The following is a 16,731-nucleotide window of genomic DNA, read 5'->3' on the forward strand; positions in this document are numbered from 1 at the left end:
CCATTGAAATACATTAGCTAAGCTTTTGTATAATACAGTAGTTTGCAAAAAAATATAAAAAATCACAATATATAATACTTACTTGTAAACCTGCAATGTACATTCACTAGTATCCATGGTAGGAAATATTGAAACCTGTGGGCAGTGGGGATTTTACTTTTCTAGTAGGAAGTGTAAATCAGAGCCTGTTTGAATCATTCTCACTTCAGAACACTCCCTTAAATCTACACAGATTAACCATACAGTTGAACTATTAACAAAAAGTGAACACTAGATAAATTTTTCAGCACTGAGACTACTCACACATCAAAGCAGCAGATACATGCTTCCTGAAAGCATAATGCATAACGTTCAGTTTTAAAACACAAGCAAAGAAATGAAATAATTTATACTGGAATAACATACCACTACTTTAGTGTTCATCTAGTGTTTTAAAAAGAATAGCGTGATATATCATGCTTCCACCAAGCACATAGCTGCTACTACAGGGTATAAGTTTCATTATTGTTATTATTGATTCAAACATAGGAGTGTCAGTTTCATGCTTACCGGTGTTTACATAGCAGTGAAAAATAGGACTGGAAATATGGAAAGAAAAAGAAATAGACACACAAATACACCATCAAACATACAGTTATTCCTTAATATTGCTGGTTTAGATTGATTTCCAGTGTTAATGTAGCAAATTTATGTTATTAATCAAGTGTAATCAGCAATTAAAAACACAGCAAACTGGACCTCCTGAAGTTAGAGCAGGTAATCATTAAGCCAAATTAGAAAATGGTAAAAAGTAGGCTATTGTATGGCTTAATGGTTAACTGTTCTCACTTCACTAGGTTTGCTGGATATCTAAATGGTGTTATTTATCGTTGGGATAGATTTTAATTAAAAATAATGGATCATGTAGAATAAGCAATCTTTATTTCAAAAGATATTGACAAATTTCATTGTTATATGCATCCTTCATATTAGCCTGGAAAGTTGTTCTTTGCTGAGTGATGGGTTCTTTGCCTCAGTTACCACCTGAAATTATAAAAAAATCATAAAATTAACAAAGATGCACACAAGAAGTATATTTTTTTTCAAAAAGTGCAGTAAATTCCTACATTCCCTAAATTTAGCTTATGAGGACAAAGCAAACAACAAAATGTAAACATTACATGCAAATTGCTTTCATTTTTTTTAAACCTGAAGAAACTGGAAAATGCAGACACAAATCTAGAGAGTGAGGGGGAAAAAAATTTGAAATATGGAAACTCAGTGCATTACCCTTGCAAAGTGAAATAATTACTTTACATTTGAACATAGATTTGAGAGGAGGCAGCAAAATAAAAAATAACCATACCGTAACATTTAATAGTGGATGTGCAGTACTAATATTTTTTTATAGTGTTACAAATGTAGTCGCAGACAATTCTGGGTTGCAAGACATTATCTCTCATCTCCCAGGCAAGTAAAGAATTTGAATTTGAAAGAACATTGTAATTGCATGCATTTCTGTCAGAAGTATCCATGAGCCTTGCACAGGAACCTAATTAAGAGGTAACAAAATTCTAGTGTGCAGGAAAGAGTGGGGGGAGGGGTGTACATTCTCTGTGGGATATATTCTTTAGCCTAAACCACTTGTACAGTGGGATCCATGAGTATTACAGTGCAAATTGTCCTTCACCATATTTGTGCACTTTACTTGACCCAATAAGAGCTTCAAGAATTAAAAGAAAACTCAAAAACAAGCTGTTCTACACCAGCATACATACAAATCCATTGCTTAAAAACACATAGAATGTAAGAGAAAAATTAATGAAAATAGTCATGGACAATTTGCACGGTAATACTCATGGATCCCACTGTACATTATGCCACTTTGTAGATCAATTGCTGAGAAGGTAAGAATTACATCTTCGGCATCTCCCTACCGAAATTGTCTGTACAAAATCAATTATAATATATTTTTGTCTTCTCATAAATTACATACATGTATAATTTTTACACATAAGAGTTCATTTGAAAAGTTTACGTATTCCTGCTTCAATGAAATCATAACATAACTATACAAATGTCAGAACAATGGCTATTTCCACTTGTCACAAATAAGAGGGCAAGCCCTTCAATAAAGGAAACAGAGATATTTTGCTAAAATAAAGTACTTAAAATTAATTAATTCATTAAAACCAATAAAGAGGTCAATGGACATATGGAAAGGGGTGAGGGAAGAAAGGCAAGAGGACAGCACGACCAACCTGAAAAATGAATACTATCCTAAATCACCACTATAATTTCAATTCAGTCACAGTGTTAATTATTACAATCATACATGTAAGGCTGATACATGGTCATCGCAAGAAGACAAGAACTTCAAACTGAAGCAGTGGTTTTTGAGAAGCAGATATGTTTTTCTTGCCACTCTCAAAAAAAGTCTTTCAGATATGCAAGAAATAACAACACACACATGAGGCCTGAAATCCCCATACCTATTACAAAAGCCAAATCCAGGCACAGCCTGCATACATGGTGCATTCCAGCATTACGTGTGAGACATTTCACACAAAAAGTAAGATTTTAGAGATGCAATTGGATTAAAATTTTCATAATGAACTGATTTCATAAAATTAAGAATTACTTTGTGGTGTGTCTTAACAAATGAAAAAAACTTGAGTATGGTGACATAGCCTGAATGCATGAAAAGCATTATAAAAAATGTGGGATGTGTGATGCTTCAATAATGTAGCAAAATGTGACTTCATTTGTTTGTGAAGCAAATAGGCTACACAGATGCTAATAATTTTTGTTTGTGAAACATGGATATTGTATGCATTCACAGACATTTAAATTTTAATGCAATTGAAAACACTAATATTTTTCGGATTAATTCATTTCATTATTTACATGGAGTAGGACCACTTTGCATGAGATGTCCCACATGCACTTCCAAGGTATGGTATGTGGAGAGAGTATATATTTTTTAATGCATTTTAAAAAGGTCACCCCATTACACTGCTACTGTAGTACTTTAGATTTTTTCATAGTAATGCATGGCTTTTCTTATATATCAAAAATTTTCAGGTAAAACTGTGATGAAGTTGTGGAGTACAAGGAAGGGGACAAGAAAAAAATAAGCACATATCCCTCCAAAATAAAGTAGCCCACATGCACCAATGCACATAACTTATTGTTCACTTGCATAAGCAATTGCAAAACAGGAGTTGCAGATTAACATGGAATTCAGAAACAATAAATTTTACAATTGATACCTTTATTATTTTTAAAGCCTGTAATGCACATTAGTTAAACCTATCCCCTTCTCCCCAAGAGAATGGAGTTAAGAGGACACAAAGGGGAAAGAGGCGATGATCAAAATGGAAGGGCAAATCTTAAACATACATTTCATACAACATACGCTCAGATAGACCAATTGGAACTGGACCCACAGTTACAAATGGTATTCCAACCACTGTGTAATGTGGCTCCACCATGGACTGAGCCCAGGACCCCTCCATTACAAGTGACAGAGCACTACACCATCGGGGAGACCCAACATACGACAATTAAGTGAAATTATTTCAATTATGTAAGCAATTATCTAGCTCAGGCAAAACATTGTCACAAATATTAGGTTAACTTCCAAAGATTTAATTTCAAGTATCCTACATATACAAAACATACTAAATGTGCATCAACTGTTTTCTAATATCCCGTTCCTATTCTATGTCATTATGGTATAGAAAATTGTACAAGTTTCCATGCACTCGACTACAGATGGATGGATGACCATTCCACTCATTTGAATTGGAATATGATGACAAAAAATTATGGCTGCAACTATTTTCACCAGGTGGTGAGAATAGCATGTAGGGCTATTTTCACCGAATGGTGAGACAAGCATGTATTTCACCAGGTGCTGAAAACAGCACCTAGGGCTATTTTTTATAGCAAAATAATTACCTGAATCATAACATTGTATTTTATCTTATTTTATTATATACATTGGCAGTATTGTTGAACGTTCTGCTAAGAAGTTATATTAAATTAAAAATGGGTGTGACTACTAGTCACCAGGTAGTGACAAAAGCAGAAATTGCTGAAGACCAGAAATTACATGATCAGGTGTTGGAAAGTATTTACCGAACCGAAGCAATTTTAATGCTAAAAACCCTAAACTTGACCTGCCTAACCTGACAATGAAAGCATTTAGAAAGGTAATACCCCTTCGTACGTATGTGACATATTAGCAGTACCAGTCTACATCAGAAAACCTTGCGGTGCATTTTCAACTCCATGATGTGCAGAAAAGAAGTACTTGTCTCCTGCACGAAAATAAATGCACACCAACAACTAAAGAATACACACATCCGTGCAGCAGGCCAGGTCAGGTTGCAGAACATGCACATGCAGTTTAAAATCTGGTGAAAGTAGCTCAAAAGCTAGCCTCACCACCTGGTGAAAATAGTCACTCCGAAAAAGGCTACCAAACTCCCTTATGTGGTAACCAGAAAAAAGATTAAAATGAAATGGACAGCTAACTTCTTTAAAATTCACATGATTGTTACTGTATTGACTAGATAGAATATTTATACTTACATTTGAGCAACATCTGCAACTGGGTGTCTAACTATGTACTTTCCTCTTGGTCTGACCGCTTTTGATATTCACTGAAATAAAGATTTAAAAATGTTATTTAATGTGAGCTAACATAATGAAGTGCTACAAGTGCCAATAAATTGCATTTGGTTCATCATAAAATTGAAAAGTTAGAGTAGGCATATATGAGGAAGACTTGACATCCATCTGCTACCAATAATAAACAGTACCGGAATCTTGTACTAGCATGGATGAAAACACTAATTTTACACTTAACATGTACATTTTTCTTGCAGGATAAAATATGAATCTCGTATTAATATTCCTCTGGCTACCAATAATATATGGTTCATTCAGTATTAAAACAACAATGTGAACAACATTTATATTTCCTGTCATTTATATTTGGCTGCAACTATTTTCACCAGGTGCTGAGGAACAGCATATGTGTATTTGCAACAGCAAAATAATTACCAGCTTCATACACATTAATTAAATAATACACACATCCATTTAGCAGGCCAGGCCAGATTGTAGATGATGCACATGCATAATGTCTACCAGTCAAGAAATCATGCATGTGGTCAAAAATGTTTGCTATTTCTTACACTACAGTGAATTTACATTGTTATATACCTCTACTGGTGTTTATGATAAAATTGGAAGTATAAAATTGCCTTGAGTTGTAGTTAATTTTTTCGATTTGTTTGTTAAGTATTACATTGTATTACATGCGTAAAGGTTTGTAAAAATATTTTAAAGTAATGTGGCCATTCCCCATATAGGATGAAGTCTGAAACATTAATAATTAAAGCAAGTCTAAATCTCTTGTTAAAATACGTACAGCTTCAATATTCATCTTAACCAGCCTTGTGGTAGAAGCTTTTCATTGAATAAAAATATATATTTTTCTTAATTTCCAACCATACCTAAATAGGGGGTGATTAAATACATGCTAAGAAAAAGGAAAAAAAAAGGTCAAGAATTTTGGGTTTGTTATTTTGGTAGACACTCTGACATGCAGCTTAAAATCTGTTGAAAATAGCTCAAAAGCTAGTTTCCCCACCTGGTGAAAATAGTCACTACCGTTTATATTTTGTAATGCAAATTTTGAATGTGAACAGGTTGCAAAACTCGTTACAACACTGCTTTTGCAATAAAATACTGACACTTCCGGACAAATAAAAAAAACATTGCTTACAAGAGCAAGCAGCCCCGTATCATGAACACGAAAAATATTAAAATTATGGCCTAAAATAAATATACTCTATTGTATGGATATAATATTTAAACTGGTGTTGGGACGTTGTATTTCACGATTCGTATTCCTGCATTAGGAATTACTTTCAGTTACACATGCACTTTTCACTTCCCTCCTTGTAAAATATATGTATATCTTACGTTCGAATTGCAAAGGTTTTGAATACACTCACTTCTATACACTACACTCCTTGGCTTCAATACTTACTTTTATAATTTCACAGTCTAACACAGAACACACATGCCGTTGTTGTCTTCTAAAACAGTATGGCCGCCATGCCTTGCCTTGGCTGGCGTCTTCTTGGCGTACATTTGCGTTGCATTTGTTTCTTTCAAAGCAGTAGCACCAACCCACTGTAGTTTGAGTAGCAACTTTTAAGAGCGTATTTATTAACCCCTTTATACGTTTTATGATCAATCATAACTATTCACGGCACAGATAAATGTTTTATAACATTTAAGTAATGTGTTTATACATTTATTTCTTATTGCATACAGTATTTGTGAAAGAGAAGTTGGATTCACTGTCTTGAACGCTCTCTTATTTACGGGGAAAATTCTGTAGAATGAATCTACGGTAAACAACCTGTAACTTTTACGGAGTAATCTAAGTAAAGTAACGGCAATTTTTTACAGTGTACATACATACAGAACCCAAAACCTGTCAATTGATCCATATATATATGTTGACTCTTAATCACTAGACCTCGGATGTTAGGTTTTAACCTATTTTATCCTTTACAGGTATGTAAGAAATAATAAGTTATGTCAGCATTTCGTTAAAAAAAACGCCACAGCTGATGAAGTTTTATAGTGCCTTATAAAAACTATTTTGTTTGTTAGAACCTATTTTAGGTTTATGCGCCCAAATCAGGCCTTTTTTTTAGAATTGTATATATTTTTAGACGTTTTACGGGATTTTTATATCACAGAGGCCTCTGCTTTGTTCGGTCACTAAGAAATTCTATGACGAACGTGTTTGAAAAGTATTCTCTGTTGATTTCCCTTCCTCCAAGTCCATGGTGATTTTTCAAAGCTCTAAACCAAGCAAAATGTCTGGTACCAAAATGTTACCTGTACCAGAGGTGCCCATCCCCCTCCTCAAGGACGTGGACGCATCCCACCAAGGTCGTTCATCAAAATCCCCCCAAAAGAATTGTTCATCATAGCCCCCCCCCCCCCAATACACACACGAATATAGTATGGATAACCACACAGTTATTGATTTTTGTTTGAATGTGGATAATTTGATTTCAGTTTTAAAAAATAAATTTTCGAAATATGTAAGCTGTAGACAACGAAAACTAACAGTATTTTACAATTATCCAGTCAGTCGTAGCACAGGAACACATACAAGCGTGCCTGAAATCATCCAACACCAAAACTGAAAGAAAACACCAGGCATTATTTACCACTGGCCGAGATGCCAACAATCGAAAGGCGCATGACATTCGAAACCTTTCATTGTAGTTGAAATTAAAAGACTAAATAATGAAAAAGTACTGCTCACTTTCATGTTTGCTACAGGAATTTGTATTCTTGTGGAAGTTGTTAAATCATGAAGTAGATGCTGAACATCTAATAACCATAACTAAAAATCAATAAGAAGTCAATCAAACGAAACAATCCCCCCATTTTTGTGTGAAGATGTGTAGAATTGGTAGGTAAACTATGAAATTTTGTCCCTCCCACCCCTGCCCTATACAGTCCAAACACCTTTCAAACTAACATTTCACCATTGAAGTTTGCACCACTGACTGTGTTTTTGTTGAAAGATTATTTTCAGCGCGTCGAATAACATGGGTACCTGGGGGAAACGCTGGGGGGTAAAGGCGGTCAGGGGCGTGATGCTGATCACATCACCCCCACTCACGACCGGATCAAGAAAGTGTGGGTCGTTACCCCCACACCCCCTATACGCCTTCATGGCGTGGTGCTATGCACAGGGGAACACTTTACTTTTTTTTTTTACTTTTTTATATAAGATGATCCTCACAGACAAAATTATAGAGTTTGACTGTGGATAACATGAAAAAAGATTGTTGCCTAACTATACGGCGAAGAGTGGATTTTAATTGCAAATTTCAAATGGTAAGTTCAATTTCAATTTCAATTTTCCTTTATTAAAGGGCGAAGTTCAGCCTGCGGCTGTTCTACCACCTAACCCCGTTGGATACATATACATACTAAATACATTCTACCTACTAAATGTTTGTACAATAACAAAGAAAGAAAGACACAAAAAGAACAAATACAAAATTGAAACAAAGGCTCGCCTATACACTAAAAAAAAGATTGAAAACAAATACACAAAGAATACACAAATTAATTGACACAATTGTGCTTGGTGTGATATAGTTAATACAAATTAATATTATGTGTAAAACATATAAATGTTCTCAATATACGAGAAAGGACAAAATATCGTCAAGGGTTGGCAACATGTAAGGGGAAAAGTAAACAAGCAAAATGAAAATAAAAATACTTGTTTTTGGAAAGTGGGTGCAGAAATGAGATATATTATTCGTGAGTGCTGGAACACAAATATTGTTCATTTAACAATAGATTTTTTAGTCTGTTTTTGAAGTTATTGCGATTAGAGAGGGACTTCATGGAAGAAGGAAGTTTATTCCACGCTCTTGCAGCGGAATATGTGAATGATGATTCGAAAAGCACTAGTGTGTGGTTTGGAAGCTCAAGTTTTTATTTTCCCCTTGTTTTGTAATCGTGTATTTCCCTTCTGAAATTTAATTTCTGGAACAGATTTTTAAGTATTTTGGTTTGCAAAAGATCATCGCCGTAGGGTTAGGCAACACACATAACGTTATGCAAGATCATGCGTATTTCAGGATATAGGGGTCCCATTTTCCATTGCCCGTGGCTATACCTAATCAGTATTTTTCTGGAATGTTTAACTATTTTAAGTTTTTTTAACCTACTTCAGGATTTTTCGAGCCTAACAAGATTTTTAGGACCTATTTTACGATTTTTAGAACTTATTTTAGGTTTTTCAGAGCCTGTTTTAGGAATCTAAAAGCATAAGTTTTAGAACCTAAAAATCCGAGGTGTACTAATAACACATTAACGTGCAGAAACTGCAAATGATGCACCTTTTGGTGTGTCAAAATACTCACAGAAGTGGCACTTTTATCAGCTGGTGCTCCGTGTGTGACATGTCCTTCCCGGACGTATGAACAGACTGCTGAAGTACACCATCCCGACGATAGATTTGAATCTTGTGCTGGAAGTTACGAGATTAATGGAAGTGCATGAGAGAGAGATTGTGCTGTTACTGTGATTTCTTTTTGTGAGTTTCGTTATGATGTACAACTTTGGTTCTTTTTAAATTGCATAATCAAGATAAATAGATTCTGAATTCATATGTTAAAACGTAAGTTCTGTGTTTTTGTGTCTATTTACTGCAAATCTTAATGTTTTCCCGTGCCCTGGGAGGTATCACGCATATACCAATATATAGTCTCATGTTGCTCATTCTCAATTTGTATTGAGATAAATATATTCTTATGACTATTAATAATATCATATGGTTCACTCTGGCACGACCGTGTCATGTGATGCACTAAAAATGCATCAAATGGGAAGGTCAGACAAGATCATTACAAAGAAATAACAAAATTACGCTTTTAATGCATGAATTGACACAGCTCAATGTGTAAATTCGTTATCTTTTAAATCAGCCTGCCCCTGTGCTCTTACTTTGACATACCAAAAAGTGCATCATTTCCAGTATATGCCCGTTAATGTGTTATTGGGGTCAACATAATATGTGTCCATTGACACGTTTTGGGTTCTGTGTACACTCTGTCTCACAACTCTGTGGAGCAGCGCCACGCATAACGGTAGAGATGGGAAGAAAGTGAGTGGGCGGAGCAAAGCAAAATGCTGGTAGCCGCAGCCGCGTTTCCCCATCCATGCGATCCCTTCCCCTCTCACTCGTTCATTGATTGAGCCTTCTCGAGCCACTACTTATGCAGATGACTTGTTTTCCTTCATCTGCTCCATAGTTACCTGGGACAGGATGTAGTGGTGTGTGTGTCTTCCTAGGCAGATTGTTGGTTTCGGGGAACTGTTTTAAACAGCCTGCAGTTTCCATGGTTTAACGGATATCGACGTGAGCCGTGTTGCAACGTTCCGCACTCATCTGTACTCCGCTGAATAAAAATCTGTATAGAATCGGTTTCTCAATGTGAATTGATAACGATAAAGGATTTTAAAAACATATTCAAAGACCTTCCAAACAAGACCAATATTGTATTTGTAGAACCACCCAATATTAAGAAAAACTTGTTTCGCAAAATTGATGATAACGGTTTTTTGACAAATTCTAAAAATGTGAAAATTAAGATTTACGTTTAAAACCTTTCTGCCTGCACCATACCAAATTTAATCACTATCGGACAAGCCGTTTTTATTTTATACATTTATTTATTCCTTGTTTTGGATGGCGAAGTTAAGGCACAAGCCTTTTCTTCCACTTAACCATCGTGAAATATATAAAAACTCAAGACATTAAGATACCAAAAAATGAAAAAACTAAGAACATTAAGATACCAAAAGATGAAAAACACACAAAAAAACATAAAAAATAAAACAGAGAAATACTTGGACACTAAGAAAAGTTAAAAAAATACACGTAAATCATAATCACCACATAAAAACATACTCAAATTACAGAAAAAGTCGGTGGTGTTGGTCCTACAAATTTACCCGAAGGTTTAATTTTATTTCCCCGTTTTCAGTACTGGTAAGTTGACTCCAGAAGATGTTCTTACTTTTGATTTGAATTGGCCGAGAGAAGAAGAGTTTGTTATGTCATTGGGGAGGTCGTTCCACGCTCTGGTTGCAGTGACCGTTAAGAAATTTCCATAAAACGTTGTCTTGTGGGAGGGAAAGGTGTGTGCTGCACTTAGGGGTTGAAATCGAGAAAGTAGGTAGGAGGGCTCTCGTGAGTTTACTATTTTGAAGAGCGCTGTAAGAGCGTGGAAGCGGCGGCGAGTGGAAAGGTCGAACGAACCAGCCTAGGTCCTTGAAAGCCGGGGTCAGGTGGTCAAAATATTTGATATTATAAATGTAGCGCGCACATGTATTTTGTATTCGCTGTAGACGTCTTGCTAGTTCACCGTTGAGGTCAATATATGTCAACTCACAGTAGTCTATTTGAGACAGAACTAACGACTCCACGAGTGTTTTCTTTACCTATTGTGGTAAAATGTTTTTAAGGCGGTACAGCGAGTGTAATGCTGCGTAGGATTTTTTGCATATGGCCTTCACATGGTCACTCCAAGTGAGGCTTTCGTCCACAACGACTCTCAGGTCTTGGACCGAAAGCGACAATGAAATGGGGTTTGATTTATAGAATTTCAAAAAAGAGCAATCGTTTGCAAAACTCCAAAATAGCGGCCCTTTTTTTGTTCTCACGACGATAAAAATAGAAGACCTACTTGAAAACATCGTTTACCATAGATTAACGCAGAATTAAATAAGCTAAATTTTTATGTAGCTTGTGTTTTTGTAGGTCTACTGGTTAATTTTGAATTGCAGTCCAAACTCGAGTATCTACAATTTTTAATCCATTAGTAGAAACTGTGGGTTGGGGGTCAATGACAGTTTACTTTCTCTTGGTAGACAAGGTTTTATCATTAAGAGACCATAGTGCGGGGTAAAAGGGACAAAAGGTGGGGGGCAACTTGTCTCCTAATCGTCGCTACTGCCGGGAAACCAAATCTGGAGAGCTTACCTTGGGTCCCCGGACAAAAATCACCAAAAAACAGCAAAAAAAATATGATTTGAAAGTGTTAAATTTCCTCGCTTAAGTAAACAAATATTAATTAGTATATTGTTTGTCAGTTTTAAAAGAAGCAAAACAGTACGATTATTGCATTTTGCATTTCATTAAATTTTTATTGATACAATATTTGTATTACTTTAAAAAAGTTACGGTACAATAGTAATCTTCAGAAATTTTAGAAAAATTAAATTGAAAAATTCTTTTGATGCCTCAGCACTAACTGTTGACTCAACACAAAGTCATTTTACGTTTTCCTTTCTTCAAACTGTACACATCAATCAAATTGTTCAAGACCCGCTATTGCGGCTCAATTACCGCACATGCCATCATGCCAAAGTCAAGATTTGCGGTATGGCTTCATAACAAAAATGTAGTAACTGAACTTAATCATGTGTTATTTTTTAGTCTTTTTGGCCCCTCCAGAACTCCGCCTATGTATGTATGTATACTATTTACAGAGTATTATTTTATAAATGAAACATCATGCAATAGTATTTACTGGGATATAAACTATAAAAATATGAAAAATATATAAAAGAATATAAAAATAAACTGACATCCGTCGTTGCGGGGTGTAAGGGGTGATCTTCCAGGCAGTACACCCACATGTGAACCTTACTTCCACGTAGTTCACACTGGACTGCATTTTGCAGACGAACGAGGCTCTGGCGACTGGCACTGTGGCCAGTATACTTTTGTGTGTGTTGTCCTGTTTTTTGGCCTTGTGTGTGCTGAGTGCCTCTTTACAGCCTCAGCTTTTAACGAAAGTCAGAATATTTTAAGATTTTAGTTACAATTATGCTATTTTAGTTATGGTAAGGGGCTAGACCCCGTATAATGTGACGGGTGCAAAATAGCCTAAGTGCTGACGCACCCAAAATTTTAAAATTCAAATTCAGTTTGGCGTTGCATACTGTAATGGATATCTGAGACGCAAAAGCCGCAAACATGTTCATACACGCTAGTGGTTGTAATTTTCGAGATTTATTACGTTACTGCGAATTTACGTAAGTCTGGGGTTACTGTAATTGAAAATCAATCCAGAATTCATGTGTTTTGCTATTCCGTAGAAAAATAGCTCCGATCTACCTCGTAAACAAATGTAGACGCAAGGTTTTCGAACACGAGGAGAGTCTTATTGGCACACCTTTATGTACACACCATCTTGAGTTTCATTAAAGAAAAAATATATGTGTCGATTCCCTTTTAAACTTGGCAGGTAAACAGTGATTATGTTTAATGACATCATTTTTTTTAATACGTACATTCTCTATTATTAACAGGTAAATTGTTCTTCCTAATTTCTCAGAAGCATGTAAAATCGATCAAAGTTTAATGAGAGACATGAAGCGAACAATTTAACCGTCTGGAAGGGAAGAAATTCTGTCAATTATATAAGTACATAAGAAGAAAACAAATGGAATGGGGTTATTTTCTTTTTACCAAGTTCTTAAAACTATGTTTCTCAAAGTGTGCCCCGCGGTTACCATAGAAAAGAGAATCATTATCTAATTTTCCGAACAGCGCGTTGAAAAATAAAGAAATCCATGGACGATTGTGGAGCCAATGGTTCACTGACCAACTTCAAAAGACAGGGTTTAAATAAAAATGGTTTGCCGATCATACACTGCACAAACCATGGTGCTTCAAATATAATCTACCATGATCAGTTATAATTGTCACATTACAATTGCGCACAGGCCACGTCCGTACGAATGCACATTTGGCATTCTCATCCATGTCACTCCTAAACAGCACTGTATGTGTGGGGCTACACATCAAGACCGCACTCATCTATTTCTACGATATCCTACATATAGCAGGGAACGCAACAAACTGTACATCATGCATCATGGGATTTTTTGGGGGGGAGACAAAATTCCTTGACTTGTTATTGATTTTTTAGTTATTGTTATTATGTACAGTGGGTGATCGCGGCGATGGATTTGAAATGAAACACCACCTCTTATGCCTTTGGAATCGGTTTGTAAGGGAGGGGGCGTGCTGTTGGCATTAATACAAGGTTAGTCAAGCAGGCAAGCTATGAAGAATAAGGTTCAGTACACTAACAATGGCAGTGAGCCTGACCAGTTTTGTACGTTTTATATTGCTTATATACGTCTGCATTATATTGTTCCGCAAATTTTGTCTGATAAAAATAATTTGAGTAAATCATTCGGCATAAAGGGGGGAGAGCTAGGAAAATAATATACCTTTTGAGGGGAGTGCGTCATAGGTCTTGGGAGGGATGGACACCTCTGCCACCCACCAATCATGTGCCTACTCTATGGATATGCACGACGTTGCAACATCGAGACCTAATAGTGATATACTCTATTCCACCAAATATAAAATATAGAATACCCTTTCATATAATCAAGCCGTGAAATGTAGTACCATTTATGTGTGTCTCCATGTAAATAGTGCAACAAGAACAAGCTGTATAAAATACAATCTGTACCGTTCACTAAAACAACATAAAGTTAATGGAGTCAAGAAGAAGAAGATTGATTAATTGTTTTAAGTGCAGTACAGTAAGGCTAATCGGGACTGAACCTACAGTTTAAAGTGAGATCTGATCTACTATGTGCCTCCAACGGGAATCAAACCTGGAACCCCTTGATTCCAATGCAACGACGCTATCAATGTGCCATCGGGGAGGTTCCAAGAAGAGGGAGAAGAAGCCACGTCTGACTTCCAAAATAATAATAATATTCGGTTCCTCTGAAATGTGCTCGAATGCATTATGTACTTTTACTAGAATAAAAAAAATGGAAAATGACTAATGTTGTTGTCAGCGTTATTTTCCGCAACAGGCAATGCTATGAATAAAACAGAAACAGAAAATAAAAGAATGGTAATAACATACACTGCTCCACAAAACTTAAGCAACTCTGTACAACGTGGGATAGGTGAGATGTGGTGTCAATTCAACACTTGTATGAAACATGTGCAAACATAAACAGGCATAGGCAGTTCGAGTGCCTTCTATATAGCGTGATCAGCACCATATAAACAAAGATTGACAGCTTGTGCCTGCCAGCGCAAACCACAGCCTAGTATTGTCCCAGTCCTCAAGCAGTGAAGTGGTGGTTCGTGTGTAGGATATCAAGTGTAGACACCTTGAAATGAATCGTAGACATCATTTGAGTGACGTTGACCGAGGTGGAATAATTGGACGAGTTAAAATGGGACGGTCCCAAGTGGAAGTGGCACATGAATTCCATGTGAATAAAAGTGTCGTGTCAAGGTTGTGGCTTCGCTTCCAAAATGGTCCTACTGTCAGTAGACGTCATGGAGGAGGCCGTCCGAGGACGACATTAGCAGCTGATGACCGGTTTCTCACAATCACTGCCAGACGTAACCACCAAGAGTCCTGCTCTCAACTGAAAAATGATTTGTTTCAAGCTACGGAATGACGTTTTAGTCGTGGAACTGTTCGCAGGTGGCTGAATAAAGACTGTATGCCGGGAAGCTTGTGCTGTGTGTGCCATTGAAACGGGAGCACAAATGTGCGCGATACACATGGTGTCAGGAACATGTCGAATGGGGAGAAGACCAGTGGGCACGACTAATGTTCTCTGATGAGTCTCGATACAGCCTGTCGTCTGATTCTGATAGGATATTGGTGTGGAGAGAGCCAGGAACAGGATATCACCTTAAATTCATTGTTGAAAGGCCGTCCGTTGGAGGTGGTTCCATCATGATGTGAGGTGTTATCATGCTGGATGGAAAAACGGACCTCCATATTGTGGAACATGGAACTTTGACTGCACAACGTTATCAGGATGAAATTCTCCATTCACGTGTTCACAATTTCCGTTGCCCATTTGGTCCGGACTTCCTTTTTATGGATAACAATGCACACCCACACCGTGCACATCTTGTTTCCGATTATCTGGAGACAGAGGACATTACCCGTATTGAATGTCCTGCATACTCGCCGGACCTTAATCCAATCGAGCATGATTGGGATGCTCTTGGGCGAAGAATATCGCAGTGCAATCCACCACCACGAACAATTCCTGAACTGCGGACAGCCCTCTTAGAGTCACACACCGTATTGACAGCCTGTGCCCTCCCAGATTCCAGCTTTTCATGTAGGATTATAGTGGTACTGAACTTTCTGGCCACCCTGTACACCATATATGCATTGTTGGTGTTCATTTGTGTTGCATTGTGCATCTGTACCTTCCTTATGTTCATTAAACTTGCTGAATTGACATTTTCTTTTCATTTAGTCCTACTTCGTTCGAGTTGTGTAAGTTTTGTGGAGCAGTGTATTAAAACTTGTGAAACAATTTTTGGAGAACTAATTTTTGCATTCGAATATATTCCGAACGAATTAAAACAATAAAAGAGTACGCTGAACTAACCGAAATTTCTATTATGGTTCCATCAATTGTTAATAATGATGAAAATAGCGTAATATATGAGAGGATATATCACAACCCTAACCTTAATGTGACAGCAAAAAGTAAGGGGGAATGTTGTACCATGGAACACTTTAATTTTTAAAATTTTAGGTATTGACCTTCTTACGTCAAGAAATATTGGCAATATCTATTGAAGATTTCTTTACAACTTCCTGTCCTTGTTTTGCTGTTTTAAAGTCCTACTAAGGATAAAATAAATAAAATGTAATATGTAAAGTGTTCCATGGTGCAATATGGTCATGTACACCCAACGGCAAAAGAAACAGTAGGCGAATTGTCCACCACCATTTTCACTCGGTCTGAATTACACAATGTGATGACAATGAATTGAAATAAAGGCGTAAATAAGCAGAGAACAATGCGTGCTTCGAACTAACATAGTTTCATTCCTTAAAACAACACAGGAGGTAGAATAGAAACTAGTGAAAATAGCGGTGGACAATTTGCCTACCATTATGTCTGCCGTTGACTGTACCATGGAACATATCCTCTTATACCTTGGAATACAGAAATGTAGGTTTAGATATGGCTGTAAAATGAAACTTAAATAAAGCTAATTTTTGTTGCCATTATAAACCAGTATTGCAAGTGTACGAGGGTCGTTTGAAACGTTATAAGAATGGCCGACAGATGGCCGCAGTGTTGTGT

General features: G+C 36.6%; 1 protein-coding gene and 1 long non-coding RNA gene across 2 annotated transcripts in view; both read right to left on the minus strand.

The window, feature by feature from the left end:
• Positions 1-16,731, minus strand: part of LOC145996947 (uncharacterized) — a 151,219-nt gene that overhangs the window by 74,936 nt on the left and 59,552 nt on the right. The gene's annotated exons all lie outside the window — the stretch shown is intronic.
• Positions 900-6,123, minus strand: LOC145996946 (uncharacterized). The gene is made up of 3 exons (XR_014442839.1): positions 6,047-6,123; positions 4,579-4,649; positions 900-1,023 (listed from the first exon to the last, which is right to left on the minus strand). It is a non-coding gene; the product is annotated as an uncharacterized LOC145996946 (long non-coding RNA).

Source organism: Lepisma saccharinum, chromosome 13 (assembly GCF_977018435.1).
Source record: "Lepisma saccharinum chromosome 13, izLepSacc3.1, whole genome shotgun sequence".
Taxonomy (NCBI): Eukaryota; Metazoa; Arthropoda; class Insecta; order Zygentoma; family Lepismatidae; genus Lepisma; species Lepisma saccharinum.